The sequence below is a fragment of the Myiozetetes cayanensis genome, unplaced genomic scaffold (genome assembly GCF_022539395.1).
Source record: "Myiozetetes cayanensis isolate MyiCay16 unplaced genomic scaffold, myiCay2020 scf23, whole genome shotgun sequence".
NCBI classification, from domain to species: domain Eukaryota; kingdom Metazoa; phylum Chordata; class Aves; order Passeriformes; family Tyrannidae; genus Myiozetetes; species Myiozetetes cayanensis.
Window position 1 is genome coordinate 8,441,339 of NW_026087445.1, and position 27,942 is coordinate 8,469,280.

Consider the following 27,942-nt stretch of genomic DNA (forward strand, 5'->3'; position numbering starts at 1 on the left):
AGGAAATGGTAAAATGGAATGAAAAATGAAAAAAACAGAAAGAAAAAAGAAAATATGAAAGAATAAAACAAAGTACAATACAAAGGAACAATAAAATAAAATAATAAAGTAAAATAAAATAAAAATAAGTGAAATAAAATATGTAAAGAATAAAATAGAATAAAGTAGAATAAAATAAATACATAAAAATAAAAATGATAAGATAAATAAAATAAAAATAAATAAAAATAAATAAAATAAAAAACTAAATAAATAAAACCAAATAAATAAACAAAATTAAATAAATAATAAATGACATGAATTGACCTGAAAAGAATAAATAAATAAATAAATAAAATGAATACTAAAGAAATGAAATTAAATGAAAATAAATAAAAATAAATAAAATAAAATAAACAATAAATAAAGTAAAATAAAATAGAACACAATGAGTAGAATAAATGAAATCCCGAGGGAACGATCCCGGCTCCCGCCGTTCCCGCCCCGTTCCCGGGCCGTGCCCGCCCCTCCCGCGGCCCCGGGTGGGGTGAGCGGGGCCCGGGGGATTTCCGGGGTCCCGCCCCCGCGGCTCCTCCCGCCGGTGCCCCCGGAGGGGCCGGTGCCGCCCCTCCGCCCCGTCCTGTCCCCGCCCGCCCCCGGGCGGCCCTGGCGCGGAGCCGCTGCCGGTGCCGGTCCCGGCGGGCCGGTCTGCGCGGCGGCTGCCGGCGCTGCTGGGCGAGGTCAGGGAAAGTCCATGTGAGGAGCGGCTGGAATCACTTCCTGCCGCCGCCCGGCCCCGCCGCGCCAGGCCCAGGGCAGCCTCGGGGGCCGGCGCCCCGCAGGTGAGCGCCGCTCGGGGACCCCGCGCTCGGGGGGGGACACCCCCGGCCGGGCACCCCGCACCCCGCACCTGCAGCGAGCCCCCGGGGCCGCTGCGGCGCTTCGCTCCGCGCTGGGGGCTTGGTGGGGGGAGGGAATTGGAGGTGGTGGGGGGACACACGCACATCGCGCCCTCCGCCCGCATCCTCCGGGGTCCCTGCGAGGCTCGGTCACACCGCGGGGTGCGGGGGTGCGGGGCTTGGGAGGGGAAGGGGTGACACCCCACACACACACTCCCACCCCCGGCGTGCCCAGCGGGGTTTTGGGGGGGGGGTCGCGGAGTTCCTGCCGGTCCTGCAGCAAGGTGGGAATTGGGGGGCTTGTTGGACACCACCACCCTCCCCCCCTTCGGAGGGGCTGCGGGGCTGAAGGTCGGGATCGGGATAAATGCGGACTTTCGCTCCCGCGGGGAGGAAAACGTTGAGAAAGGGGGGATATTAAAAAGGAAAAGGCGGCGGAACGCTGGAATTGGGGTTTGGGGGAGGACCCCCGAGTCCTGGGGGGTGGGGGTGGGTGCCCTCCTGGAGGGAGCTCATGGGGGTCTCGCCGTGGACTGTGCCCCCCATCCCGGCGCGGGGACCCCTCTGTCCCGAGGGGCTTCGTGAGCTTCGTGGTGGAAAAACTGGGCTAGGAGCTGGGTTTGGATTTGGGGAGCGCCGGCGCTCCCCTGCCCACTGCAGCTGCTGTAGTTACAGCGCTCAAGGACTTCTGCAAACATCTTCCCTGCCGTAGGAAAACCCAAACGCCAACGGTACATCGCGTGCTGCTCCCGCCGGCCCGAGCGATGGCAAAGTGCAGGATCACTTCCAGCCAAGTCTCCATTACCCGCCGGGTCATTAATTTGAATATTCTCTTTTCTTCCCCCTCCCCCCGCCCCCTCCTTTCCGGAGGCATTTGCGAGGTTGCGGGCAGCTTGATGTGCTCTGTGCCTGCCAAGTGTTTGCCTCTCGCCCTGGGTAATTGAGGGGCTGGCGTGCCGGCTCACCTTCTCCAGCTGAAATATTAAACAGCAGGAGAAGCTGGAAATCGGTAAACAAACCGGGAAAATTGCTGCTTCTCCACGGGGAGAGCTGGGGGGACTCTGGCAGTGGGGTCCCCGGGAGACGCGGTCCTGCTCCAAACTGCAGCCTCCCGGCACGGCTAAGCCCGAATTTCCTGCCTGATTCACAGCCTGCTCTGAAATTATATAAGTTTTTCACCAAAAAAAGAATAAAGCTGAGCTGTTCCTTATGAGCTGAATTGCTGAGGATAATAAGTCTGTGACCCCAAGGTGTGGATAATGGAGGTGATAGTAGTTGGATTTGAAGTAAGCGGCAAATATAAAATAATTAGGGTTCTTCCTCTCCTCCGGAGAATAAATGTGCTTCTGTGGCTGTAACTGCAGTGTTTTGGGTTTTTTCCTCCTGCAGAGGCCTTTTAATTAAGGTTTCATGGGGGGAAAAGCTGTCTCATTGGGACACTGGAGGGTGAGGATGGATTTCTGGAACTTAAAATTTGTCAAAAAACCCTCCCAAGGCGGCTGGAAATACAGAGAGGGGGGTAAATCCAGGCATCAGGGCAGGAGCAAGGGGGTCTCTGCAGCATTGGAGGGGTCCCACTGGGACCCCTTCTGTGTTGGCTGGGCTGTGGCTGTGCAGAATTCCCCAAATTGTTGTTCAGGGCTCCTCAAACTTTCCCCAGAGCCCCCCTTGTTCTAGCAGATGGATGCCATTAGCTCAGGTACATGCGTTGATGCTGGATCACTTTGGAAGTGATATTTTTGGAGCCCTCTGGCAATATAAAAGCCTTTTCCTCTCCCCAGCCGTGACTCTGTGCTTTCCTGGGGGAGTCTGCTGGGATTTGGGGCTGGAGGGTGGATTTTGCTTCCTCTCAGCAGGTACCAGTGACAGGTCCAGGAGACACAGAGCATCCTCCCTGCTGGTAAGTCCAGGGAAGAAAAATCCCCTCTCCTTGAACTTGATCCTCCCTGGAGCATCCAGGTGAGTCCCTTCTGGCCTGGGCTTTGGCTCAAATCCCAGCTGGGGTGTCGGGAGGTGCTCAGGGAAGAAGAGCCAAGAAACCTCCTGCCAGAGCCTGATCCACCCAGTGAACTCTGGGCTGGCTTGGGAGAAACCTCCAGACTGGCCTGTGCTTTCCCAGCCAGGGAACACAAACCAGCTCACCTTGGAATGGAAATATTTATTTCAGACTGTCTTGTTCTAAAGGCCCTTGGCCCTGCCAGACCCTTTGGAGGGCTCGTGCCAGGCTCGGCAGGGATGTGCTGGCTCTGGTGACACACCAGGACTGAGCCTGGCACAGGGGTGACATGGATTGGGGACAAGCAGCACGGAACAACCTGTGAAAAAGGGTGCTGGGACTCGGCTCCTGCTTTGCTCTGTGTTTAAAAATACTCAAGCCTGACAAAATGGGGTTAGAAGGGAGGGTTCAGCCACGGGTTTGAATTTTTCCAGGTTTTCTGAGCCAGCAGCTTTTCAGGTGGGGAAGTAGGGTGGGATGTGCTGGGCCGAAGGGCACCGCTCCCAGAGAGCTCCAGGGATGCTGAGGAGCAAGGGGGGCTGCACTTTAATGACTTTTCCCCCCCCCCCCTTTTCCTACCTTTCTTTGAGTTTACTTGAATGCAGCGTAAGAAATAAACCCCAGGCATTCAGCTGGAGGAAATTAAAGGGAATTGTGAGTTCCCTGCCATACCTAATGGCCAGAGCGAGCATCAGATCTTGCTGCAATTAGGCTTCAAATCGAGCTGAGCCTGTGTTTGGCATCCAAAGAGCAGCTTCCCAGCCCATTTATTCCTCATCCAGGGAAGTGGCAGCGGATCCAATAGCCCTCAGCATCCACTGGGATGGGCACACCTACAGGAGGGTGGTGTGTTTTTTTTTTTTTTTAGTATTATTAAATCAAGCCTGTAAAGCAATTGAGAAATAGGTGAAGCGTGCTTAAAAGAGGGTGAGGCTGTTGGTTTTCTCTACCTGACTTTATTTGTGAAGTGACAGGAATTTTGACAGGCTTTGTGTCTTTTTTAGCAAATCAAGTGTCATGCCAGGTTTGCCTGTGGATGAGATCATTTGCAAAATATGTTTCCCAGCTTGCTTCAGGCATAATTCATTGTGTCAACTGCAATTGCTCATTTGCTAGGAACTGTGATTCATTAGCGGTTTATTTTTTGTTGGGTTTTTTTTCCTTTTTTTTTTTTTTTTTTTTTTGAGTCCAACTTGTTTTTAAGTGAATGTTTGGAGGCAGGACAGGAATTTAAAAGAAAAAAAAAATAATGAAAAATTAAATCTTGCATTCTTTGTACCCGCAAATTCTGCTGCTAAGGGAAAACTTGCTAAAATGCTGTGATCCCAGGGAGGGAGAGGCAATCCCAGGCGAGCTCCCCGGGCGGGATTGCGCTCGGGTTTGTCATGTGGTTGCTCCTAAATGGGGACGGAGGTGATAAAAATCGGACTGCTGGGACAGAGCCTGCCATGTAGATGATGGAAGGAGCGTGTGGAGCTGCTTCCTCCTTTTCCCTGCTTGGTGGGGGCTCAGCCTGGTGAAGGTTCCCCGCTCCTCCTCATCACCAGGTTCGGGTGGAGGTTGCCCCGGCGGGGCCGAGGGGAATGCTGGTGATGGCAGCACGAGGTGTTGGGACAGTGGTGTGGGGAGCAAATCTTTGTTGTGGTGACAGAGACCCCCCCAAAAGCTCAGGGCTCGATGGGATAAAATGAAGATAAACAACCCTTGGCCCAGGTTTTGTGCTGTGTGTGTTCCCGGGGCCGCGAGCAGCCGGCGCAGTTTGGCCCCGGGCTTTGCCGAGGTCCTCACGTCGGACTTTGAAAAGAATTTTGCGTGTCAAGTACATTTTTGTGTGTTAGATTTCCTATGAAGACAAATAGTTCAGTGCATTTTTTTTCCCCCTAGGTGGGTGGATTGGGGGGAGGGAAGGGGGGGGCAGGACTCGCTGCTCCCGCTTCAGCAGCCACAAACCACCCTCCCCTAACAAACCAGTCTGTGTGGGCTGAACAAATTGATACACTTTCCACCAGAAGATTGATTTTATTTAAAAAAAACCAAATTTCTAAGTGATTATGAACTATACATTTAAGCATAAGTAACTTGACAGGTTTGATTTTTTTTCCCCCCCACCCCGTGCAACAATTCTCTCTAAATCACTCTTAAAATATTTTAGGCTTCTGGGTTTTTTTTTTTTTTGCTGAGCATTTGTGCCTTCTTTGTGGTCTTCCTCCCGGTTTAAGATTTTTAGAAGCCGGAAAAAAATTGGGAAAGGGGGAGAAGAGAGCACAGGAACGTGGGGAGTCTGCTGACTTCTGGCGCGCCGGCGCCGTGCCCGAGCCCTGCCAGTTTTGCTGCAGAGCCCGGTGCCAGGAGCGAAGGGCAGCGGAGCGTGAGGGGAGGGAGGTGACTCCATCAGAGTGACCATATATAGTCACTGGGATGAGATTAAATACTTCACCTCCCGGTGTCATCCCCGCGGCCATAAAGCCGATATCAGGATCTATTAATCATTTGTTAAAACGGCAGAGGGGAAAATTCCTGCTTTTCTGCGTGGCGTCTCCTCTGGAGCGGCCGGGGCTCTTCTGGGTGTATCGATTTGAGGGGGAGAGGAGCCAGATGTTTGTCATCCATGGGTGTCTGGGGGGTGGGGGGGACGAGTTTCAGCAGCACAGGGAAGAGCCCTGTGCAGGGAATTGCAAGTGAAGGTGGGATGGAGGTTGTGCTTCCTCGGGTGGCAGAGCCGTGGTGGGCCCTGTGTTCGGGTGCCAGCGCTGGCTCCGCTCCACACGCCCGTTCCTGTCATGGTATCCACTGGAGAAGCATATGGCAGCCTTGGATATATATACTCTGTGTGTGGGGGGACATGTTTTACATGCCAGTTCTCCCTGTCATAGGACAAACATTTACGCTCTGATTATACGAAGCATTAGGAAAACGGGGATGGGGTTCGGAGGGAGCGTCGTTCCCTGCAGGGATGTTCTGGGAGATGCTGTTGGGTGGTGACATGGCAGAGGAGTGATGATGTTTTCGGTGCTCAGAGCTCTGGTGGCATTGGGCTGCACTGAGGTGTGACGTGCAGGTGTGTAAATAAGGGGTTGGTGGTTCAAGGTGTGCCATGCACAAGGCAGTGCCCAAAAGAGATGGGGAGCGAGGATTTATGCACTTGAAGGTGGTTAAAATGACTTGATTTCTGAGGGAAGAGACCTGGCTAGCACTGGTGGGAGACTTCCAGTGGGGTAGGATGTGCCTGGCTGTCCTGGAGGACCGTGGATCCTTCCTGGGGAGAGGTGTTCCTCTTGGGTGCAAAACTGAGTTCCTGTGGGAATGAAATTCCCACAGACAGGAGTAACCCCTCTCCATAGATACCCCTTCACTGGGAACCTCCCTGTGCACTGCACCAGCTGCAGCAACCCTGAAGGACTAAATCTGAGTAGGACTTGGTTGTTGTGTTGTGGTTGGAATCCCATTCTCATTGCAAATGTGAAGCTGATGGCGATTTGCTAATGAGGGTCTGCATCCCTCTGACTGGATCTTGTCCCTTCTAACAAATTCTGATGGGCTGTGAAGGGAAACACTGTGGTTTTTGGATCAGCCCTGGGGCTGCAGCCCAGCCCCACGGGCAGGTGCCGGCAGCTGCATCACTCCCTCCTTTCTACGAACAAAACTTGTCTGAAACTTCATTTGTCTGCTCTGCAATTATCTTCTCCTTCTGTGCCTCCCCCCGTTTATCCATGCTAACACCATCAATACATGCCCATGCTTAATGAAACATTATTGCTTAGGTTTAATTGTCTTCTAATGAAGTAAAATAAAATTTTGCATGGCGGTTGCAGCACCATCTCTCCCGTCCGTGGATTCTGCTGTGGTTCCACCTGAGCCCCCGGTGGTGCTGTTCAGTGAAGGGGTGATGGACAGCAGCAAGCCACCTCCTCTGAATCTGCTGCTCCTCTGGTTAAATTAGATTAATTTCCAGGTTTAGAGCACCCTTTTTTTGGGACAAATTTAAGCATTGGGTAATGCTGCTGGGGTTATTGCTTCAGCACAGCGCTGCTGAAAGACACCTGGGGTCGTGCTGAACACCTGGGGAAGACAAAAGCAGGGCATGCAAGTGTAGCACTGAATTTTTGACTCTTGTCTGAGCACGATTTCTACTCTTAATGTATCATTAACATGGTTTTCTGCATTGCATTCAGTTCCCATTACAGCACTCAGTTCCGTCTGTTAATTTTGGTATGTTGATATTTTTGTTGTCAGCAGTTTTTTTTCTTTTTCTGAAGCATATAAAACCATTAGTGTGAAAGAAGATTAAAAAGATACATTACAATTAAAATGTTAATGAAATCGGCATCATACAACTTTTGAAACCATTTAGGCATTAATCTTTCTTGGTCTCATGTCCATTAACTCGGGCGATTCTTATTCCACACTGACCCCTGCTGAGAGAGTCGTGCTATAATTGGATTTTAAGAACTGGGGGGAAGAAAAGGAGGGAGAGAGAAAAGCCTTGGAAAAAAGTGGAAGTTGGGAAGGTTGCCTTGGGTGTCCATGGAAATGAACCTCGTAGAAACCAACCCCACGGTTCCATCGCTCCTCAGTCCTGTGTTCTCTCCACTGGGCAGGTCTTGCCAGGGAATGCTGGTGTTGGAGGCTGGGGCAGAGCTCTGGGAAGTGCTGGGCTCCTTGGCAGCTGGCTGTCACCGTGACCTTGGGCAGGACACGAGCACCAGGCTCCGCTTTGGTTGATCCCAGTGTAACGTGAGCAGGGCCGGAGCCGGATGGTGCGAAGCCTTTTTAAGGCTCTCGGAGGAAGGGGATGGGAGATCAGCAAGTAATCGTTTGCTGTTATGGCTTCAGCTTTCCCCTGTTCCTCTGAAATAGTATTTCTACATCTTATCTGGTTTGGGTGTTTGGTTGGTTTTTTTTTTTTTTTAAGTAGCTCTTTTTGAGCTTACACAATATTTGGGTGAGGGCCAGCCCCCCCTCCCCAGGCGAAAGAGGAGGATTGACTAATTCACAGGCTGTGTAGTGAATCCAACAACAGGACTTCTTGACTCATCAGACAGCTCCCAGGATCAGTGCCATGGCTCCATCAGGGCCATGGGCTGTGCTTGGCTGCTCCAAGGCTCCAGCCCCTCCAGAACACTCTGTGCTGCTCAGTCTGAGGCTCAGACTCGCTCCTGGGCACCTTCTCCAGAGCTTTGCTTGTGCTGTCCAAGAACTTCACATCTCCTGCACCTCCCGTGGGATGCTGGGTGAATTGGGAAGGGCAGGTCCTTTCGTGAAGAACACAGCTGTCCTTCCCAGCGTGGGGACGGGGTTTGGAGTCGTTGGGAGGGAGGGTGCGCTGCTGTCCGGGCAGGGATGCGCCTCGGGACTGGATGGGCTGGAAGTCGAAGGATGAGCACATCCCGCTGAGGGAGGAGTGGAGTACCAGCCCAGCTCGTGTTTATGCTGCAAGCATGAATTTTTATTTAATTTTTTTTATATATATATATATCAAGCAAAAAGCCAAACAGCACTGTGGAAGCTGCAGAGCTGTCGTCTCCCAGCCGCTCCGCTGTCCTCCCCGCTCGCTGTGCCGTCGCTCCGTGCGTTACCATGCAGGCAGGGGAGCAGGGAGGGATGCTGGTGGGCTCCCTGGGAAGCCCACTGGAGCTGAAACATCTGCAGGGCTCGGGAGAACACGCTGGCAGTTTCTGGGGGCTGGGTTCATGCCTTGTGAAGTGAGCCATGAAGCACAGAGCGTGCTGCTGGCACCGCATCACAGGGACGCGGGTGTTGGACAGCCGGGGAGATGGAAGGGCTTTCTTGGAGCCCTGGAGTAGCTCTTTGCACACAGCAGAGCCTGGGGTTTAATTGTTTTATTCTCTTTTTATGTGGGTAAAAAAATAATTTATTGTGTTGTTGTTTTGTGTCAAGGCAGCGCGTGGATTTATAACCTGAGAGAATTTGGGATGAGGATCCAGAATCTTCAAATAATGGCAGGAACGGGGGAGACCTTGCCCGGAGCGTGACCCATCCACGTCCCAGCTCATGCAGTTGGATGAACTGGGGATGTGTTCTGGGACAGGGGGTTGGTTTGTGCCTGTGGGTGAAGCCAGCAGTGTTTATGCCTCTCAAGTTAAACTGCCTTAGGGAAGGGAAAGGAAACCAACCCACCAGAGCAACAATATCTTGGTGTGTTTGACCTGTCTGTGCCTTCCCGATGCTACAGTCCCGGGGGATCCCGTGCAAGGAGAGAATTCCTGGGAGCAGGAAGGCTGGCAGGCTCCTAAGGGTTACCTGGCAGTCTGGTCCAGAAGCCCTCAGAGGTGCAGCCAGGTGATGACCACCAGGATGGAGATGGGAGCTCTGGTGTGGGTCACACTCTCCTTTTCCTGCTCTTCCATCTCTCTGTGTGGTGGCAGGGAACAAAGGAACTACTGTCTGGAATTCCTGCCTTATTTTATTGATGTGCACTGGCAGTTGTAGGCCAAGGGAGAGGAAGCAAGAAAAAGCAGCCCTAGACATTGCAAGTGCGTGTTTGTGGCCCAGCACACAGGTGGGATTGCTAGCAAGGTGAATTTCTGTGCTGCAGACCGAGCACACCAGAATCAATATCTGAGTAGGCCAATAAAATCTCTGGGAATTTCATTTCAGCTCATTTCAAGCAATCTAATAACTGGTTTTTCAGGCAACTGTTAGGTTGTTTGGTTTTTTTGAGGTTTTGGGTTTTTTTTTTTGTTGGTGTTTTTCGCTGTGCAACTGTGAAAATGTAGATTGAGCCCAGTGTAGTGCTTTGGTCTGGCAGTGTGAGCACTGAGCCCACGGCTGGTTTGCTCTGGGGTCAGGCAGTGAGGGCTGGAGACCCTGTGCCACCAGCTCAAGGGACCTGGCTCTGGGTGGTTTTCAGACCTGCTGATGGTGGTGATGCTTCTACTTCCAGATTGCAGCACTTTTATGTCCTTACATGGTGGTGTTAGGATTTCTAGTCCCATGTCCTTGAAGGTTCATGAACCAGTTTGGGGAGAAGCCTGAAATGCCCCATCCTGTTCTGCTCCCCAGCTGGGACCAGCCTGGAGAGGAGCACAGGATTGGCTGCATCTTGAGTATCCATCCTTTTCCTGGGATGTCCAACAGTCCCTGCCCAAGACCCTTCCCAGGCTTGGGAAAGCACCTGGGCATTCCCTTGGGAGTCTGTGGCCACAGCAGAGCAGCTGGAGGTACCTGAGCCGTGTGGTGTCTTCGTGAGTATTTCTACAATGAAGTTTAGGAAGTTTCCTCATTTACCTTCCCTCAAAGATCCCAAACTGGCTGTTGCCTTGTTTGTGAGTGCCTTAGGAGAGGTGTATCCTGCAGTACTTGATGGCTGATCTGGATTTGGCATGAGAAATGATGCAGAAGGGAGGATTTAACTTCTTGCAGTAGGATTTGGAGGGGGTGGAGAGACCAAGTGAACCTGCAGCCTGAGCACATCCAGTCCAGGCCATCACCCCACCAACAAGCTTCATTTTTTTGCTTGACCACCATCAAAATACAGAGGATCACTCCATGTACCACAGGGATGTCCACAGTGCATCTTGATGATTTTCAAGTGGTTTTAAACAACAAAAATATTCCAGCAGCCTTTACCACTCTTTTGTAAGGTTTTATAAGGCAAAAGTCGTGATCTGTAGGTTCTTTTTCCACCTGGAAAGGGAACTGCAGCCCTTGCACCTTCCCCCCAAAATTCTTCAAGCACCTTCCACGCAGTTCAATTGCAACATATTTATAAAGCAAGACGAGTTAATGCCGAGTGCCAGCCCAGGTGGAGCCGAGCTCCTGCAGCCTCCCTTGGCTGTGCGTCACGGATAAGTGCTGCTGGAATGGTTGGGGTGTCCCACAGGCTGTCCCCTCCCCACCCTCCAGCCTGCTCCTGACCTCCTGCGTGCCTCAGGAATGTTATGTAAAGCGTGATGTGCAGCATTAGCAGCGCAGGTATTTGGTTCAGGCGGTTCCCCGGGCGGTTCCCACACCCTCGTGAGCTCCTCGACGGCTGCGCTGTTCGCTTTGGGACTTTGGAGAAGGTTTCCCTGCTGGCATCCAGGTGGTGGCTGTCAGGCATGGAGGAGGTGGGTTGGGAGCTTAGGAGTTGAGTCTGGTGGTAGCAGTAGGGATGGATGTGTCAGTCTGGGGAAGGAAGGGAGAGATTTGCTGGCAAGCCCGTTTGAGGGAGGCTGGAACGAGGCGTGGCGAGGAACTGCTTGATGCTCGTTAAAAGGTACGGAAAGGAGAGGATGGGATGGGGTGGAGGATTGGTGGAGGATTAACCTTCTTCCAGGTGGGGTGTTCTGGGACCTGACAACACGCTGCCACACTGTCTGCCAGGATGGGGGTGGAGGGTTTGTACCCACAGTGCCAGAGCATCTGTTGGCACAGCTGGTGTGTGAAGACCCTGCAGAAACATCTGAGCGTGTTCCTGGGCTAATGACACTGTGACAGCCAAGCCACCAAGGGATGAGTGTCTGCAGAAACGCTCCCTGAAACGCTTTGTAGCTGATCTGTGGTCTGAGAACTTTCCCTGTCGTTCTCCTGCCTGTTGCTGGATGTGGTTGGACAAACTCTGCAAGTTTTCCAAAACTTGTTGAGGAGGGGAATGATCCCGTGTGCCTGTGACGGTTTCACACCGAGGGCAGCGGTTGAGCTGACATCTGAGAGGCTGTTTTCTCCTTGCCCTGGCTGCACAGATCTGATATTTGAATTTTAGTCTTCGTTTTGTAGGTGGGAGAGGAACCACCCACCCTCAAGGCTGAATGATGCCCTGTTGTGTGTGTCACAGGCGTGGGTAGCACTGGCTGGACTCTACGTACTTTCTGCATGTGGTCCATGGGCAGAGGCTGGGGGCACTGGCTCTCTCTGGGGCACATCCTGGTGTTGGCACTGCAAGGCAACGCTCTTGGGAGCACAGCCTACACCGTGGGTCCTGCTCCATGCTTCCCTCCCAGTCGGAGGAAATGGAACCATCTCAGAGTTTCTTTGCCTCTTGTCCGACTCCTGTGTTTGATCACCGCGTGCCAGGGCTGTCCCAGGAACCTCTCTCTTGTAGTTCAGGGAAGGTTAGCTCAGGTTTAAACCACTTGGTTGTGGTTGTTTAGTCTTAGTGACATATTAAGTATTTAATATCCAAGTGCATTAGCTTCCCACCCACATCCCCCGCTGCAGATGGGCTGAGGGAAATCGTTGGTGCCCACATCTATTAGGATGTTGCCCGGCATACTTGTATAAATGGCTTCCTCCTGGACCTCTGCTTTTATGTTTAGTTCCTGACCTAATTAGCCATGAGCGATGGCGTTGGTGGAGATCTTAGGGCCGCATCAAGCAGCGAGATTTCGGGAAGATCGCTGCCTGCCCGAGGGGACACCTGGCACGGTGGGACGTGGCAGTGGCGTCACAGCCATAATCCCCGCTGGCCCTGCAGCCAACTGGGCCAAAGCAGTAATAACCCAGCCAAACCAGTGCTCCCAGTCCCTGGTGGCAGGTAGGGCATGCCCTGGTGCTGCCACCTCCCCTCGGCGCTGGTGCGAGTGGAGAGCCCGCCTTAATTGTTGCGGTGCCTCTGATTGTGTTACAGCTTAATTTCCAGGTCCTTGCTTAACTCGTGCAGTACATCAGAGGCTCTTGTGAAATGTAATGTGCTGGAGCAGCAGCACAGGAAAAAAGCTCTGCCTTCTGTGAAGCCAGACTGTTGCAGCGTAATTTGTTTTGTAAGATTTTGAAAGGCAGTGTTGCAATCTGTAACAGTAGAATAGTGGGAAGATGGTCAGGTGGTTCTTGGGACTTCAACAGACAGATTTCATGTCTGTGTGTTTTTGCAACACCTTTCTATAAAGGGAAACATAATTTAAAATATGATTACTTAGTGTTGTAACAGTCTTCTCAAACGTTTTTGCATTATGCAGAGATCATTATCAAAGGCTGATATTAACTTGCAAAGAATATTATGCAAATCATTCTCCTGTTCTTCTAAAAAGAAATTTCCTTCATAATGCAAAGCGTGACAAAAAAAATTGTGCAGAGGCTTTTGGCAAAATTACATTCAGAAGATGTAACAGTTTTTCTGCTTACTAGCACAATCCGTTTCTGCCTTTCCACTGGATTTGCTCAACTCAAGCTGATAAAGGCTGAATTTTAAAATGAGGGCCGGGGCTGGGGGGAGTGTATTGTACCTCGTGGGTTCAGGAATAGACAGGGAGGTGGTTTGTGCTTAGATCAGTGTTTCAGATCCGTCCTGGTAGTGATTACAGGCTCTGATAGTTCTCAGCTGTTCCTCACGCTGGAATTATTTGGTGGTGTTTCGTATCCCGTGGGTTTGGGGGTCACAGCGTCACCCTCGCCCTGAGCAGCGCCTCAGGGGGACCAGGCTGAGATGCACCTTGCAGAGTCAGGCTCCCCAAATGTGCAATATTGCCCATTTATTGCCCTGTTCAGCCTCGGGGTCACTGGTACCAGTAAGACCATCCTGAACGAGGGGCACTGTGAGCAATGGGAGGTTGGACCACGAACGCTGCTGATGGGATGGGTGGTCCTGCCCCGAGGCCTCCCAGCCTTCACAGAATCATTGAGGTTGGAAAAGACCTCTAAGATTGAGTCCTGCCTGTGCCCCATCCCCACCTTGTCCCACAGCCCTGAGCACTGAGTGCCACATCCAGTCCTTCCTTGGACACCTCCAGGGATGGGCACTCCCCCACCTCCCTGGGCAGCCCCTGCCAAGGCCTGACCACCCCTTCCAGGAAGAAATTCCTCCTGATGTCCAACCTGAACCTCCCCTGGCACAGCATGAGGCCCTTTCCTCTTACCCTGGTGTTACCTGGGAGAAGAGGCTTGATCCCACCTCTCTACAACATCCTTTCAGGTGAAGCAAGAAGGTCTTACCTGAGCCTCCCTTTCTCCAGCCTTGGCATCTTCCTTGCATTTCTCTAAGCATCAGCATGTTCCTGGAGGCAATCCTGGCCTGGCTGAAGTCATTGAGGATTTTACCACTGACTTCATCCCTCCTCCATCTATTTTTTTTGTGTGTGTGTTACAGACTGGTTGTATCAGTTCAGAGCTGCCCCATCCCTCACACAGAAACCAGAGTCTCCTAAAATCGAGCGGATTGCTTTAGAGGTATCGGCTGTTCTGCTGTTGTTACAGATTGATTGGCAAAAATAGACCCTAATAAATATTGTAAATGACTGAAATATTTGCAGGCTGTGCACTGCAGTCAGATTTGGAAAGGCTCATTTGCTGTAGAGCCCCCTTTTCCAGGCACTTAACACCATTTTATAAAAACTTACCATTTGTCCTGAATTTTTTTTCAGGCATTTCTCAATACAAATTTGATTGAGAAAAGCCAGTAATATTCAGACATGTAGATTGAATTACAGCATTATAAAATGGCAGGGAGAGTTTTCCCCAAGACGAGAAGTTTTCAGGCTCCCTTTTTTTGTGTCTGGTTAGATAACTCAATATTTAAAAATCAACCCAAATTAGATAAATAAGTTGGAAGTCGTAGTTAGCATTCGTCAGGCAACTTAGGCTGGATGTTCCAGCGCTGAGTGACTCCACCTCTAGCTGCAGGGTTTCCCTGTTATGAACGGGTGAATACTAATCCTTGTTTATTCCCTGCTGCAGAGAAGTGGATTTATCCGGAGTTTGCTGCCTGGAAAAGGAGCCCTCGGTGCGAGCAGGGTTGCTGTGCCCTGGGGCGGGTGTGATGCACCCCGTGAATTCCACCCCTCGCACCTTCTACCGACACCAAATACTTTTTTTTTGGGGGGGTGACACGAGGGAACTTTTAACACCCCGAAAGTGGCCCCCGGGGTGTGGTTGGGATGTGATAATTAGGGCAGTGAGGCATTGCATGAGCTGGCTGTGCCTTGTGCTTCCCGGGGCCGGCCCTGGGCATCTCCCGGAGTCCAACCCGCTCCCCGAGGGAGCTGCAGGTTGAGCATGGAACCCACGGGTGAATTACTGGGAAAGGATGACTTTTTATTTTTTCTCAAAGGTTGGGTGAAAGGATGAATCAAAATAGGGAGATGTTTGATTCTAAACAGGATGGCAGAAAGGAATCTTTTTATCTTCAGGGTTTCTTTGCTTCTGGAATGTTTTGTGGCACAGGCCTGCTGGTGGAGCAGTGATAGACACATTCCTGCAGTTCTCTCTCTGGTGGCCCCTGGAAAAGGGTGATGCTGCCAAATACAAATCAAATATTTAACTCTAAACTTTTATGTTTTTTTTTTTCCTCTCCCAAGGATGCCTCCCTTTGACTGTATTTCTTGGGGGTTTATAGTATTTCTTAGAGGAGCATTTGCAGTGCTGATCATCAAGCTCCTTCCAGAGAAGCTGTGGCTACCCCATCCCTGGAATTGCCCAAGACCAGGTTGAACAGGACTTGGAGCAACCTGGGCTGGTGGAAGGTGTCCCTTTCCATGGCAGGGAGTGGGAACAAGCTGAGCTTTAAGGTCCCTTCCAATCCAAACTATTCTGGAAATCTCTGATTCCTTCTGTTTTCCCCCTTTTCTCAATTAACCTCATTTCAGACTGTTCATATCCAGAGTGGCTTTTATTCTTCACTGCTCTACAGGTTTTCTATTCCCACCTGCCTCGCTATAACCATGTTCTCACCATCAGTCATTAATAAAACCAAAGCAGAGGCCAGCATGAAAATTGCAACTGGTTATGGAAATTATGGGGAAGGGGAAAAAAAATAGTATTCAAACCTGGTTTAATTTGTGGGTTTGTGTCTTGGATATAAGTTATACCAATGCATAGCACAGGTTATTTTAATGTGAATTATGGGCTTGCCCTTCTGTGAGCGTGATGCTGCCTCATGATGTGGGAGCAGATATTATAACCTTGAAGAATCTTGTAGGACATAAAAGTTTTAATTAAAAATCTGGCTTGGTTGAGGGTATTTTGGTTTAGTATGAATGTCTTCATTTCTTTTGAAAGAAGAATTAAATGAAACCCTCAGCATTCCTCCTTTTTTTTTTTTTTTTTCCCTGTGATTTCTGCATATTTATTCTTGAAGTCGGAGCATTAGAAAATAATTGAGTAAAACAAAATCCACAAGGCTTCAAATTACCTCTAGCTTAATGTTTTATTTAAGAGGTTTGCTAACTGACATTCTTTATAATGAATTAGGTCACGAGGCTCTAAAGAGTGTTTGTCGGGGTTTTTCTTTTTTACATTTAAATTTGAGGCTGCTTCCCTTGAAACTCGGGGCTCTCGCTGCCGGAGCCGGGCGCGGCTGCGACTTCCCCCGGCTCGGGGAATCTCGCTCTAATTATTCTCAATCACACTTGTGCAAATGAATATATCCATGTTTGGAGGATCGAAGTGGTGTTGTCATGGCAATCTCCGTAAGGTCACGAGAAACTCATGGATATTGTTCGCCGCCTCTCCCGGGGGGCTTCTCCCCTACCTTTGCGGAACTGTGGGTTTGCAGGGGTTTGGGGAAGAAGTTGGAAGCGCCGTTTTGTGGTGGTTTGGTTGAAAGGGGTTCAGAGGAAGGGGGTGGTGGGCTCGTGGCTTGCCGGTCACCTTCCTCTGGGCACCAGAATCCCAACTGGTGCATGGACCAGACTTGCTCCGTGGAGGGTGAAATCCTTATAAATTTCCTGTGTAGCAGGAGGGACCTGTTCTGTTGGTGCTGGTTGATGGGTCTCGGTGTTCTGGGATGGAACTGGACTTGGGTTAGTTTTGGTTATGTCTACTTAAAAAAACAGCCAAAAAGCTAATAACAAAACCCACCCAAAACAACAACATAAAACCCCCAACCAAACAAAACCAACTCTGTGTTCTTTAAGACCAGGCTGGATGGAGCGACCTGGCCTAGTGGAAGGTGTCCCTGCCCACGGCAGGAGGTTGGAGTGAGATGAGCTTTAAGATCCCTTCCAACCCAAACCATTCCATGATTCTGTGATTCTTAATTGCAGGGGTGGTGGGAGCTGGAGCTGTAGCAATAGGAAGATGTCCCTGTCCCCCAGCACGGCTGGGACTGTCACCCTTCCCTCGGTGTCCGTAGCAGGGCCGGGAGCGCTGGTGGTGCTGGAGGCACGGAGGGTGCTGAGTGATGCAGTCACTGCAGGGGAATGTGGGCAGGGACACACATGCCCTGCTTGGGCAGAGCTCTCCTCTCCCAAAAGAGATGGTGGCAGAGCCACAGCTGGTTTTATTTGGGCCCTGCAAGGTAAGGAATTGATATCCAAGTGCATCTACTGCAGCAAGGGGTTTGCAGCTGCAAACGGGAGTCCTTGTGAACTTGGAGTTGTGAAATCTTAAATTAGCTTTAATTCTGATTTAAAGGGGGGAAAAAAGTGTAACAGCAATTCAAACAGTTCATTTTGTTTAATAGCATGTATGGAGACATTTTACATGTTTGGATGCAGCAGCAACACTGATGACTTTACAGATGTCTGGTGTGGTAGGACAAAGGAATTCACTGAAATTGGAGTTCACTAAGATTGGAATTCACTAATATTGGCGTTTAGCAAGTCTTGGTTGAGGTGATCCATGCAGTCATGAGTTTATGGTTTTGTATTTCTGAGTTATTTTTTTTGTTTTCAAAAACGACCCAGATGCCACAAAGAAAACATAACCCAAAAATAAATGGGTTTGGTGGAGAGCCCTCAAAGCATTTTGATTTGCAACTGAATTCATGTTAAATCAGCAATTCCTTTGCTAATCCCAAATATACATACATATATGTATATTTATACATACCCAAAGATACACAAATATACACACACCCATCTTCCTGTGAGCCTTTAGACAGCTCTGGCACATCCCTATGCAATTTTTTTTATGTGCAGATTGCTTGGTTTGAAAGACCTGACATTATTTAGTGATTGATATCAATATTCTCCAGAAAGGTATGAAATCCAGATTGAAAATTAAAAGAAAAACTCTATTGGTTGTAGAAGGGAGGTGACTGTGCCTGCAGGGTGCTGGCTAAGCCTGTTATGTTGCATGTGTTATCAGCACTTAATTGCTCCTGGTTGCCGTGCTTTTCAAGGTGTTGAGCCTCAGTGATCTTGTCCTCTCACACCCAACGTGTCCTCACCCATCAGGGGAAGAAAACAGGTTTTCACGGGTTTTTCACCTGGCAGGTTTTCAGACAGGTTCTCCCGTCCCTGCAAGGCCTGGCTTGCTGAGCCCCTGCCCTGCCTGGCTCTGCCCCTGCCCGTGGAGTGGCCTGGCGTGGGGAGGATCCTGCACGTGGCAGGACACTGCCCTGGCACTTGTCTGGGTCCACTTTGACCTGACTTCCTTTAGAACTTGACAAACATGTTGAATTAAAGGGTTTTAAACTGGAATTTTGGGTAGTCAGAGAGAGGCTTCCACGTTCCCAGCGTAGCGATCGGTTGGGTTTAAAAACCCAACATGACACGAAGCAAGTGGAAATTATACTGAAAGGGCTATTTACATTTAAAGAGTTATCTGAAGGAGTTCTTTCTGTGCTTTCTGCAGAGGAGATGGAGCAGAGTCTGGGCTGAAAGCAAAGCTGGTTTTCTCACCTGACCTTGTGGCACGTGGGATTTCTCAGTGACTCTGTGTTTCCAGGTCTCCAGGACTTGCCAAAAGCCCTCTAAATAACCTGTTCTGACCTAATGGGGCTTGTCCCCCCAACACCTGGAGGAGTGGCCAGTGATCTGCTGCCCTGTACGAGGGGCTCTGCGTCTGATGAGGTTAAAAAAGGGATGGGGGGAGCCTTTAATGCTGGGAAAGCCACGAACTGCAGCTTCTGCAGCATTTAACGGGGCTCCAAAACCCCCTGATTATCCCTCATGTTGGCTTTTGTCAATGGCTCGCTGGGCTAACATGTTCCTTTCAGCTTTGGTGACAATAAAATGTGAGTAAGCAGAAAACCCAAATTTCTGAAGGATGGCTCGTGGCGATTTCCCAATTTCCTGAGTGAGCAGAGGCTTCTTGGCTCTTCGTTCCTGTGCCAGAAAGACTATTTGCTCATACAAAGTTCTTCATTGTAATAGGAAAAAATCAATTTGATTACTTTCATGTCAGCATGCATGTCTAATGGCTTAGAAGTTATTGCAGCCATAAAATATACAGTATCATTTCTCTCTCACTCTGAAATTTGACAGGATTAATATAGTCAGCATGAAATCTTAGTCATAAAGTCGACCATAAGTGATGGTAAAATTAGCTGCTGAAATCGTCTGCTTATGGAAAGCATCTTCTGTTTTTCCTTCTGGGAAAAAATATCAAGGGGCTGCTGTGTGGATGGGAACAGAGCATTTGCTCTGATGCAGAGATGGCCATTTCATCTCATGCTGTTCCAATGAGGGACATCTGTGGTGTCCCCAATAGCCTGGGGTGTGGTTTGACGGCCCTTTTGTTGCTGGTGGGGCAATGGAGGAGGTGGTGGGGTTGAGCTTTGTGTCCAGCACAGCAGTGATGGGGGGTTGTAGATCTCCTGGAAGTCATTCCCCGTGTGAAGTTCACAGCAGGGCCTGAAAATATTCCCCCTCAGAGGCTGGACTTTGGGTTGGAACCTGGGGTTTGTGGTGTCCCCATTGACGGTGTGTGTTCCCCAGCAGTGGGTGATGTTTGATTCATCTCATCATGCCCTGATTTATTTCACGCAGAACAAGCCTTGTCATGGTTGAAAAGCTGTTTCTTTCCATGTGCAGTGCTCCAGTGAGTTTGGAGGGAGCTGAGGCCCAGGTGAGTTGGTCTTCACCTCTGGGTTTTAGTGGATGCTCTTCCTGCTGGTGCAACTTTCCACCTCCTTGGTCACCTGCTGTCCTCCTTACACAGTCCCCTTGGGAAGTGGGCTGGTCACCTTCACTGGGGGCAGAAATGCTGTGTAGGAAGCCACCTTGCTCTGAGCTGAGATTGAGAAACCTCTGCTTGAAAGCTGAGTTTCCTCCTGCTGAGTGACCGCGCCAGGAGCTGGAAGAGCAGATGGCCAGAACAGCCGCTCCTTCCTGCTCACCCACCCCCAAACCTGCCCTTGGAAGTGCAGATGAAGTGCTGGGGTTAGGCAGGCGTGTGATCCTTCACCAGCCCAGCCTTTGAACTCCTTGTTAATGGTTTTGTTTCACGGTATCTCATTTTGGCTGCGTTGGGTAAGGTGCCCGTAGCAGCTTTTTCTGCTTATGAGGCTCATTCCAGAAAGAATTAGGGAGCTTGGTGCTGGTATCTTTAACATCTACTGTAAAATTAGACCTAGGGAAGACACCATCTTGCATCTGGGCATTAATTACTCATTCCATAAGGTCCCACAGCAGGGTTTTGTTGCCAGTCCTTGACCCGCTTGGCTGCGCGAGGGGAAGTTTCTCCTTCCCCTTGAGCAAAGACACGCAGGGTTTTGCTTCTCCGGGGGGGCTCGGGGGTCCCTCATGTTGTATCTGGATGCTCCCACCTCTGCTGGAAGCTGTCCTGCTGGTTTCACTCGTTCTGTCTGCCTTGGCAGCCCAGTGTGAAAAGTTAATATCTGGTCATTGGTTTTGGCTGCATCTCCAAGGCAACTTCATTCATAGGCAGCTCCCGGTTCATACCGATCCGGACATGCCTAGATGACTAACTCCCTTCTCCTGTTACATCCCAGAAGAGCTGTTAACTCCTTCAGCCCAGGTAGGTGTGATACAGCAGGGAATGCTCAGGCAGAGAGGGTGGATGCCACAAACAACCAGCAAATCCCACCTGCTCCATCCTCTCTGCTTTGGTTTCCTTCCCAGCGGCCTCGTTCAGCCTGGAGAGCAAAGAGCTTGTGGCTGTTTCAGATCCTTCTCAGTGCTGAAAGGTCTCAGACTAAGTTTGTTTCTCCTGGAATTATTATGCTTCGTTATGCTTTGGTTTGGGCAGAACGTTGCCTTCGGGATCTGCACTTAACTGCAAAGCTTCATTTGGAGAAACAAAAAGGAACTTGGCCGAGCGCTGGCAACGCGCCCTGAGATGCAGCAAAAATCTAATTCTGCATTTCTTGCAAACCAAGGGAGGGTTTTCCTCCAAGGGGCAGGTGATGAGGTGAGACCACCACGTTCCCAGGTGTGTTCAGGGCCCCTGAGCCCTGAGGTGGGGCTGTAACAGGTTAAATGTGGGGGCACCCTGGTCCCTCCCTGGTGCTCCTGTTTCTGTATGAGTTTGTCAGATAAGGATTTCCAGCCCTCAGAGGCTCCTTTGATTCTTACCAAAAGATGTAGGAAGGAGGAAAATGAGCCAAACTCTGGGGTTTTTGCTGTTTGTTTCCCTCACAGCAGTGCTGAGAGGGGATGTTGTAGTAGAGGAGGAATTGTCCTTAAAATCTGCAGCACTCACTGGAATGGGTCCCAAAGCTCCACAAAATCTGACTCCAGGAAGCAGTGGGACTGGGAGAGGGCCAGAGCAGGTCTGCTTCACACCAACATCAAGCAAAGTTTGGCTTGAACTTGCTGAGCATCACAGAAACATGGAACAATTTGGGTTGGAAGGGACCTTAAAGCTCATCTCATTCCAACACCTCTGTCATGGGCAGGGAACATTCCAGTTGCTGGGATGTGATGCTGCCCTCTTCCTTCTTGTGTTTGAATACTGCCATGCTCCATGGCATGGTGCTGCTTTGGAGGTCGTGGAGGTGATTGGCAGGCACAGGTAGGAGAAGCAAATTGTGTTTTAGTGGTCACATCCGTGCCCTCTGTGCAGCCTAAGTGGGGCATCTCAGCAGGAATCAAGGGTCAAGATCACCCTGGGGATCACTGAGGTGTACAAACCTGAAACCCTGTTAATTTTTAAATGCATTTTGGGGGATCTGTTACGCTGAAACATCAGGCAGAGAATTAAACACACCGGGAATGTGAACCTGCCGTGACTCGGGATCGTGCCTGGGCTGGGGGATGAGGTTGTGGCCGTGGTGGTACCTGTGGAAGAGTTAATTAGACATGGGAGAGATTATCCCAATGACCTGGGGTGCAGCTTGGTCAGAGAGCATCTCCCAAAAACCCACTGCCTGGCCAGCCTCCCTCCTCCAGGTGCTGCTTTCCCTTCCTAGAGAGGAAAACCTTCTGTCGGACTCTGTAGCTGCTCTAACTCTTAAATTTTAATAATAGATTACCATTAGTATCAGCCTTATATAATGCACAGCTCATTATTGCTTACTCAGAATAATTTCACAGCCTCCTTATAGAACCTTGGAACTTTATTTGCTGAGTATAAAATATGCAGAAATGCATGAATAGTTTTAAGACTTGGTACCCTAAACTAATACAGTGTGCTGCTTTTTTTTTTTTTTCCTTGCACCATGATTGAAGTCAAATTAACATATTTACCTTCAGTGCTCCCAGGAGTAGCATTAAAAAATTCAAGAGGTGATTCAGAATAGTCTCCGATTTACTGTGTTTAAAGCTGGATTTCATTTCTCAGTAAAACCAGGCAAACACTTGACTTGACTCCCCTTCAGCTTTCCAGCCTCTTTCCTCCCCGTGCAGGTCCTTGGACTTAGCAACAGATGGGAGCGGTGTTATTACCTCTGCGTTCCCAGAAGGAAGCCTTTTATTTTATTTTATTTTATATTATTGGTTTTTCAGGATGGGGGAGAAAGCAGGGGCAGAGAAAAAGGGAGGAGATGAGTTCTAACTAATGGCCCAGAATAAGGAAAAAGTGTGGAGGGTGGTTTCTGTCTTTGTGCCTGCAAGCTCGGGCTCCCTGTGTGATGTTGGGTGTGTTATCCTGCTCTGCCTCAGTTTGTCTCGCTGGGATAAGTGTTTCCTTGGGCAAATCATGGAGCTTAATTTTTGCTCTGTGTTGAGGCCTTCCCAGGAAGAGAAGCCATGTAAATGTGAGGTAGGAAATGGAAATGGTTGCTTTATTGCCCAGTGGTTTATTCATAACCAATGATGCCCAGGCACTGTCCTGCCTGTGCTGTGATTTATTCCCACAACTACAGAGCAGTTCCTTTAGCTCCAAGGATTTCAGACCCCACAACAGTTGGGTTCAGGGATGTAAATCCTGCACCACATCCTCCCAGGATGCTCCACCGTCGCCTCTGTCTTTAAAGGATATAAATCCCACAGGGAAAACTTGGACCCTGTCACTTTTCCTGCCCAGGGAATGAATATTCCAGGGAGAGGGTCTGTGTGAGAACCTTTGGCTCAGCTGGGGCCACTCTGAGTGGGACAAATCAGCAGCTTCTCTTTACCAGGGATCAGAGATGCTGCAGTGGGGGTTTTTCCACGCCTGCTGCTAGATTAGGAAGTTCTTTCAGCAGATGTTGTTTCCTAAGAAAATGGGTTAATGCTTGGTGGTTAGAACGGTGTGGCAAAAAAGCCTATTTGTGTGAGGTTTTGGCTAATTGCCTCGCAAGAGTTTCGGAGCGTTGCAGCAAATTTCCTGGATTTCGCAATGGCGATGGCTCTGGTTTAACTGGCCAGAAAGATTTGCAGAAATACACAAAGAAATGGAAAAATAGAGGCAAAGCACTTGCGGCCTTGCTGCAAAAGAAAAGCCGAAGGGCCTTGTGTCTGGGGTGAAAAGTCTCCAGGTTTAAGCGAGTGAGTTGAATGATTTTCAGGGGTTTGTAGAATTCCAGGACAGTTTGGGTTGGAAGGGACCTTAAAGATCATCCAGTTCCACCCCCTGCCATGGGCAGGGACACCTTCCACTGGACTAGGTTGCTCCAAGTCCCATCCAACCTGGCTTTGGACACTTCCAGGGATGGGGTAGGACTGCTCCCCACCACTGCCTTGGCTCGTGGGACCAGGTCCCACTGGCACTGATGGAGCTGAGAGCTGCTCCAAGCTGGGAGGACAGGGAGGAGTTTCCATCTGTGCTCAGGGAAGGCAGCAGTTCAGTAAAATGGGCCAGTACACAGGAAAATGCAAATCAAGTGTTGCTATTTCCAAGAGAATTGCTGTGAAAAGACTTTTTGCTGTGTGAAAAGCGCGATGGCGCTGAACTGGTGGGGCTGGAAAGGAACCTGGGGCTTTCTGCTTTGCTGTCCAGCTTTGTGATGCTCCAGGGAAAGGTGGCTGACCTTCAGCCACTCCTGCCATCCTGTGCCACGGAGAAAACCCATTTTTGGGTGAGAATTCCCAGAGCCACATGCGGGCACAGCCCTAGATCGGGGGCTCGCGGCGTCGGCTGGCGCCTCATCCCCCGCTGCTGCTTAAATCACTAATTAGATTCCATCTGAGCAGCAGCATAAACCAGGAATAAATGGACTTGGCTTCATAAACTTAGCACTTAAATATTTTCCCAGGCTGGGGAAAAAAAAAATAAATAAAAAAACACATTTGCTTTCCGTGCAAAACATATAAATCTTGGAAAAGTTCCCGAAGTTGCATGTTTAAGTGTTCGCATCCGTGCGTTTGCGGGATATGAGTGGTTATTCCCCTGCATAATTACCTTTCTTTTTAGGAAGCTGGGATGTTTGTGAGGAGGACATTTGAAGTCAGTGAAGGCAGGGTCAGGTTGGATGGTGATGGCTTTGCTATCGCTGTTGGGAAGGAAGCACCTTCCCCTCATCCCCTCCCCGCCAGGTTTAACCACAAATGCTGCTTCCACCGTTGTGTTTCGGGGCTGTTTCTGCTCGTCTGATGAGTTGTAGTGGAACATGTGTGTCTGGTTGTTGGTTTCTTTTTAGTCCTACCACAGTACAAGAGCTGTTACTGGAGTTTATTTAAAGTCTTTGCATAGTTAAGATTGTGACTGCTGAATAAAATGCAGGCTCGCCCCTCCCTCCCAAAGCCCCGCTGCAGCTGGATGCTCCTTTATTTCCTGCACTCCCCCTCCCTCGTGCTCACCCCACGAGAGACCCCACTGTGACTGTTTCAGTGCAGAGATACAGAACATAGGTTTATTTTTGTATAAAATCACTGCTTCTCTTAGAATCCCCAGGGAGATGCTGTGGGTGATGTGATGCACAACTTGCACCGGCATCATCCTGCCCCTGTCCTGGGGATACAGGTGGGCAGCACCTCCAGCCCCACCGTGGCACTGGGATGCAGTAAGGAATGGGGTTGGAGATGAAGAAGCAGCTCTATGGTGACTGTCCTGCCTGGAACAGGGCATGTTTTAGTACGAGGGCAGCTGAGATGAGTTTTGTGAGCTCCTTGTTCGATGGACTGTCAGAACAGGATTATTGGGGTTTCTCAGGGCTGGGATACAGCAGGGATGGAGTGCACCAAGCAGGAATTTCCCCAGGATGGTGGTGTGCTCAGGGAAGAGACTTCCCAGCACGCTGACCCCTTGGTGAACACCACGAAAAGACACTTTGAAAGAAGCTGAAAAATAAATCTCCTCTAGGGAGAAAAAAAAAAACAACCCCAACACCCATCCTCAGCTTCTCCCCACGGCACTTTGTGCCTTGCTGTCATTGCAGTCCCTATTCCAGAGCTGGAGATGTTTAATTTATTTGTGTTCTCCTAACACCTTTCTGTTTCATAACAGCAATCACTCCTGGGTTTGGCCGGGAGGCAGCGGAGCCGCCGTGCTCCCTGTAATCCAGGAGTGAATCAAAGCAACTTTTTTACAAAACAAGATTCTCTTCTCGCTGTTGCAAAAGAGCTTTGGGGAAATCTGGTTTTTGTGGTTAAGGATCTTACTCTGATGCACAAGGAAAATTATGTGTAGCTTTTATTTGGCCCAAAGGATTCTTACAACATTATCCGTATTTCCTTTAATTTGTGGGATTTCTAGTAAATGGGCTTAAAAATAGGTCTGGGCAGGGTGCCAGGGTACATACGAAGAGCAGAAAAGCTTTGCAGGCTGTGAGCAGCTCGCTTTCACTTCTCCCTCGGTTCGGGCAGGGGGCACGGAGCGGTTGCTCACCTTTTGGGGTTAAAATTTAATGACGTCTCTGGAATTCTTTGGAAGTTGGTATTGCAGGAAAGATCTTTTTTTTAACTCTTTCTTGGAGCTGATGCCATGTTGTTGCCGAGCTGGGCACAAGTTCTGGAAAGGGGCAGGATATACTGTAGGACCAGGGGAGGATGAGAACGGGGCTGGGGAACCCTCACACAGATCCCCGGACCCGCTCACCGATGGGATTTGGGGACCCTGGAAAGCCAGCGTACAAGGAGCAGAACATGGTGTTGATAATTGTGGGGTTTTTAATTCTTTCCACTTTTCACTCTCAGAAGTCTCTTTAAGCCTTCTGTTAAACGGGAGGAATCTCCTAAGGGAGCGGTGATGTCTCGGAGCGGCCGCCAGGTGCCCGGCTCCCTTTGGTGATATTTAACTCCCTTTTCAATATCAGTCTCGGTTCAAATCACTTAAAAATGCGTTTTTCCCCAGGGACAGCCACCCACAAAAGCCTTTCAGTAAGACCTAGTGGGTTTATACAGCTGGAGTCCCAGTGGGAAGGGGAAGGTAAATGGGAAAGGATCCAGCCGTGCCATATGGGATCCAGCCCGCCTCACTCTGCATTCCTTTGCTGGGCCAGGGGTCCTTGTGGCTTCCCCAAAGTTGTGGGGTTTGTCCTACTTCTGCAAAATTTAGTTCAGTTGGTTTTAATTAAATCTTTGGGCACAAATCTGTAAAACTTTGGTTTGAGTCCCGTGGATGCTGCGCCTCTGTGTTGTGAGCAGCTTCCTGGGAGAGGAAGAGGAGGAGCAGGGAGAGGGATGTAGAAGAGGAGCAGGGACAGGGATGAAGACTGGGGAGGTTCTGAGCTTCCTGGGAACAACAGAAGTGTGTTGGGTCAGTGTGGTGGGTGAGGATCAGTGTCTAGGAGTGGGGAGGGCCAGGAGCGTGGCAGCAGGGCCAGGGTTGGGTTGGGGTTTCAGTGCCCCTGAACTAAAAACGTGCATTTTCACGTATTGGTGGTGATGGGATTCCATAAAATCAAGAGGATTTTGTGGTTACTGATGAGGAAGCAAGTGGTCCTAGGGAAATTATTTATGCTGTTGGCAGTAATGTACTAATAACTCTTTTTATCCAAGGATATTGAGGTGCTTCACAGGTATAAAATCTTCTGATGCCTCTGTGACTTGGGGAGGTGGGGTCAGTCTGGTTGTACAGGTGAGGACACCAGGCCTTGTGTCCTGTCTCCACCCTGGAGACAGCCTGGCTTCTCAGCTGGTGCCACGCTTTTCCTTTCAAAGTCGATGAACTGAGAGTTGTTGTGGAAACCAATCCTCCAGGATGGTGGTGAATTGGGACTGAAGTCCCACGAGCCAGTACTGACACCAAGGAATTCCCCACGATCCTTTCCAGGGAGGCAGGTGAATTTGCTGGAGCAGGGATAACATCTGGGATGTATCTGGAGAGCACAGGGCTCCCTGATGCCAAACCTTTCCATGGCAGAGCATCAGCAGCAGTTGAATGGGATCTTGAGGCTTTTCCATGAGACTGATGCCAGGGGGGTGCCATGGAAGCACCGTGGGGCAGCTCCCAGCTCCGTGGGCTCTTCCATGTTTTGGGAGAAAACAGAGCAGAGAAAAGCACCCTGTGCTGCCTCAGGGTGGTTTTGGTACCTTGTGAGCAGAAATCTGTTCCCTCTGGACATGCCAGACCCCAAAAACACCTCTTTTCCCATTAAACCTTGGGATGGAGCAGCTCCCAGCCCTGGAAGCTGCTCTCCCTCCCAAAGCCCCGACCTCCAGCCAACCCAGCCCAGGGGCACAAGTTCACATTCGAGCTGATTCTTCAAATTTGCCTCCTTAGCCGGGGATCAGCTTTCCCAACCATGCTGCAGGGAAAGGCTCCTGTTGTTTCTCCAGGGACCAAGGTTAAATGAGCGGCTGCAGCCCCAGTTTGGTGGGACAGGCAGGTTTTTAGGATGGTTTTTGGGGAGATGAGCTGGTGTTCCCGGAAAGTCATGGCCAGAGTGCACCAAGGTCCATCAGCAGGGTTGGGGCTGGGATGTGTCATCTTCCCCTCTTAAAACAGTGTCATCCTGCCACTCACAATACTCACAGTTTTAAAATTTCTTTTTAAAAATAATTAGGTTTGTGCGTGCAGTTCGGGTTTGATTTTGTGTGGGGTTTTGTTTGTTTTTTTTTTTTCTTTTAAAAAAGATTTTTAACTGAGAGCCAGCAAATTTAATATTTTTCCGTGTCTTGGCTGTGTTGTGATTTACATTTGATTTTTAGGCGTAATTAGAAATGCAAGTGGAGCGCTTTGTGTTTTACCTCTGCTTCAACTATTTAT

General features: G+C 49.8%; 1 protein-coding gene across 1 annotated transcript in view; it reads left to right on the top strand.

The window, feature by feature from the left end:
• Nucleotides 1-647: 647 nt before the first annotated feature.
• Nucleotides 648-27,942, top strand: part of NACC2 (NACC family member 2) — a 58,030-nt gene continuing 30,735 nt past the window's right edge. The window contains exon 1 of the mRNA XM_050319868.1: nt 648-821. The gene's annotated coding sequence lies outside the window, so the exon portion shown is untranslated. The remainder of the gene's footprint in view (nt 822-27,942) is intronic.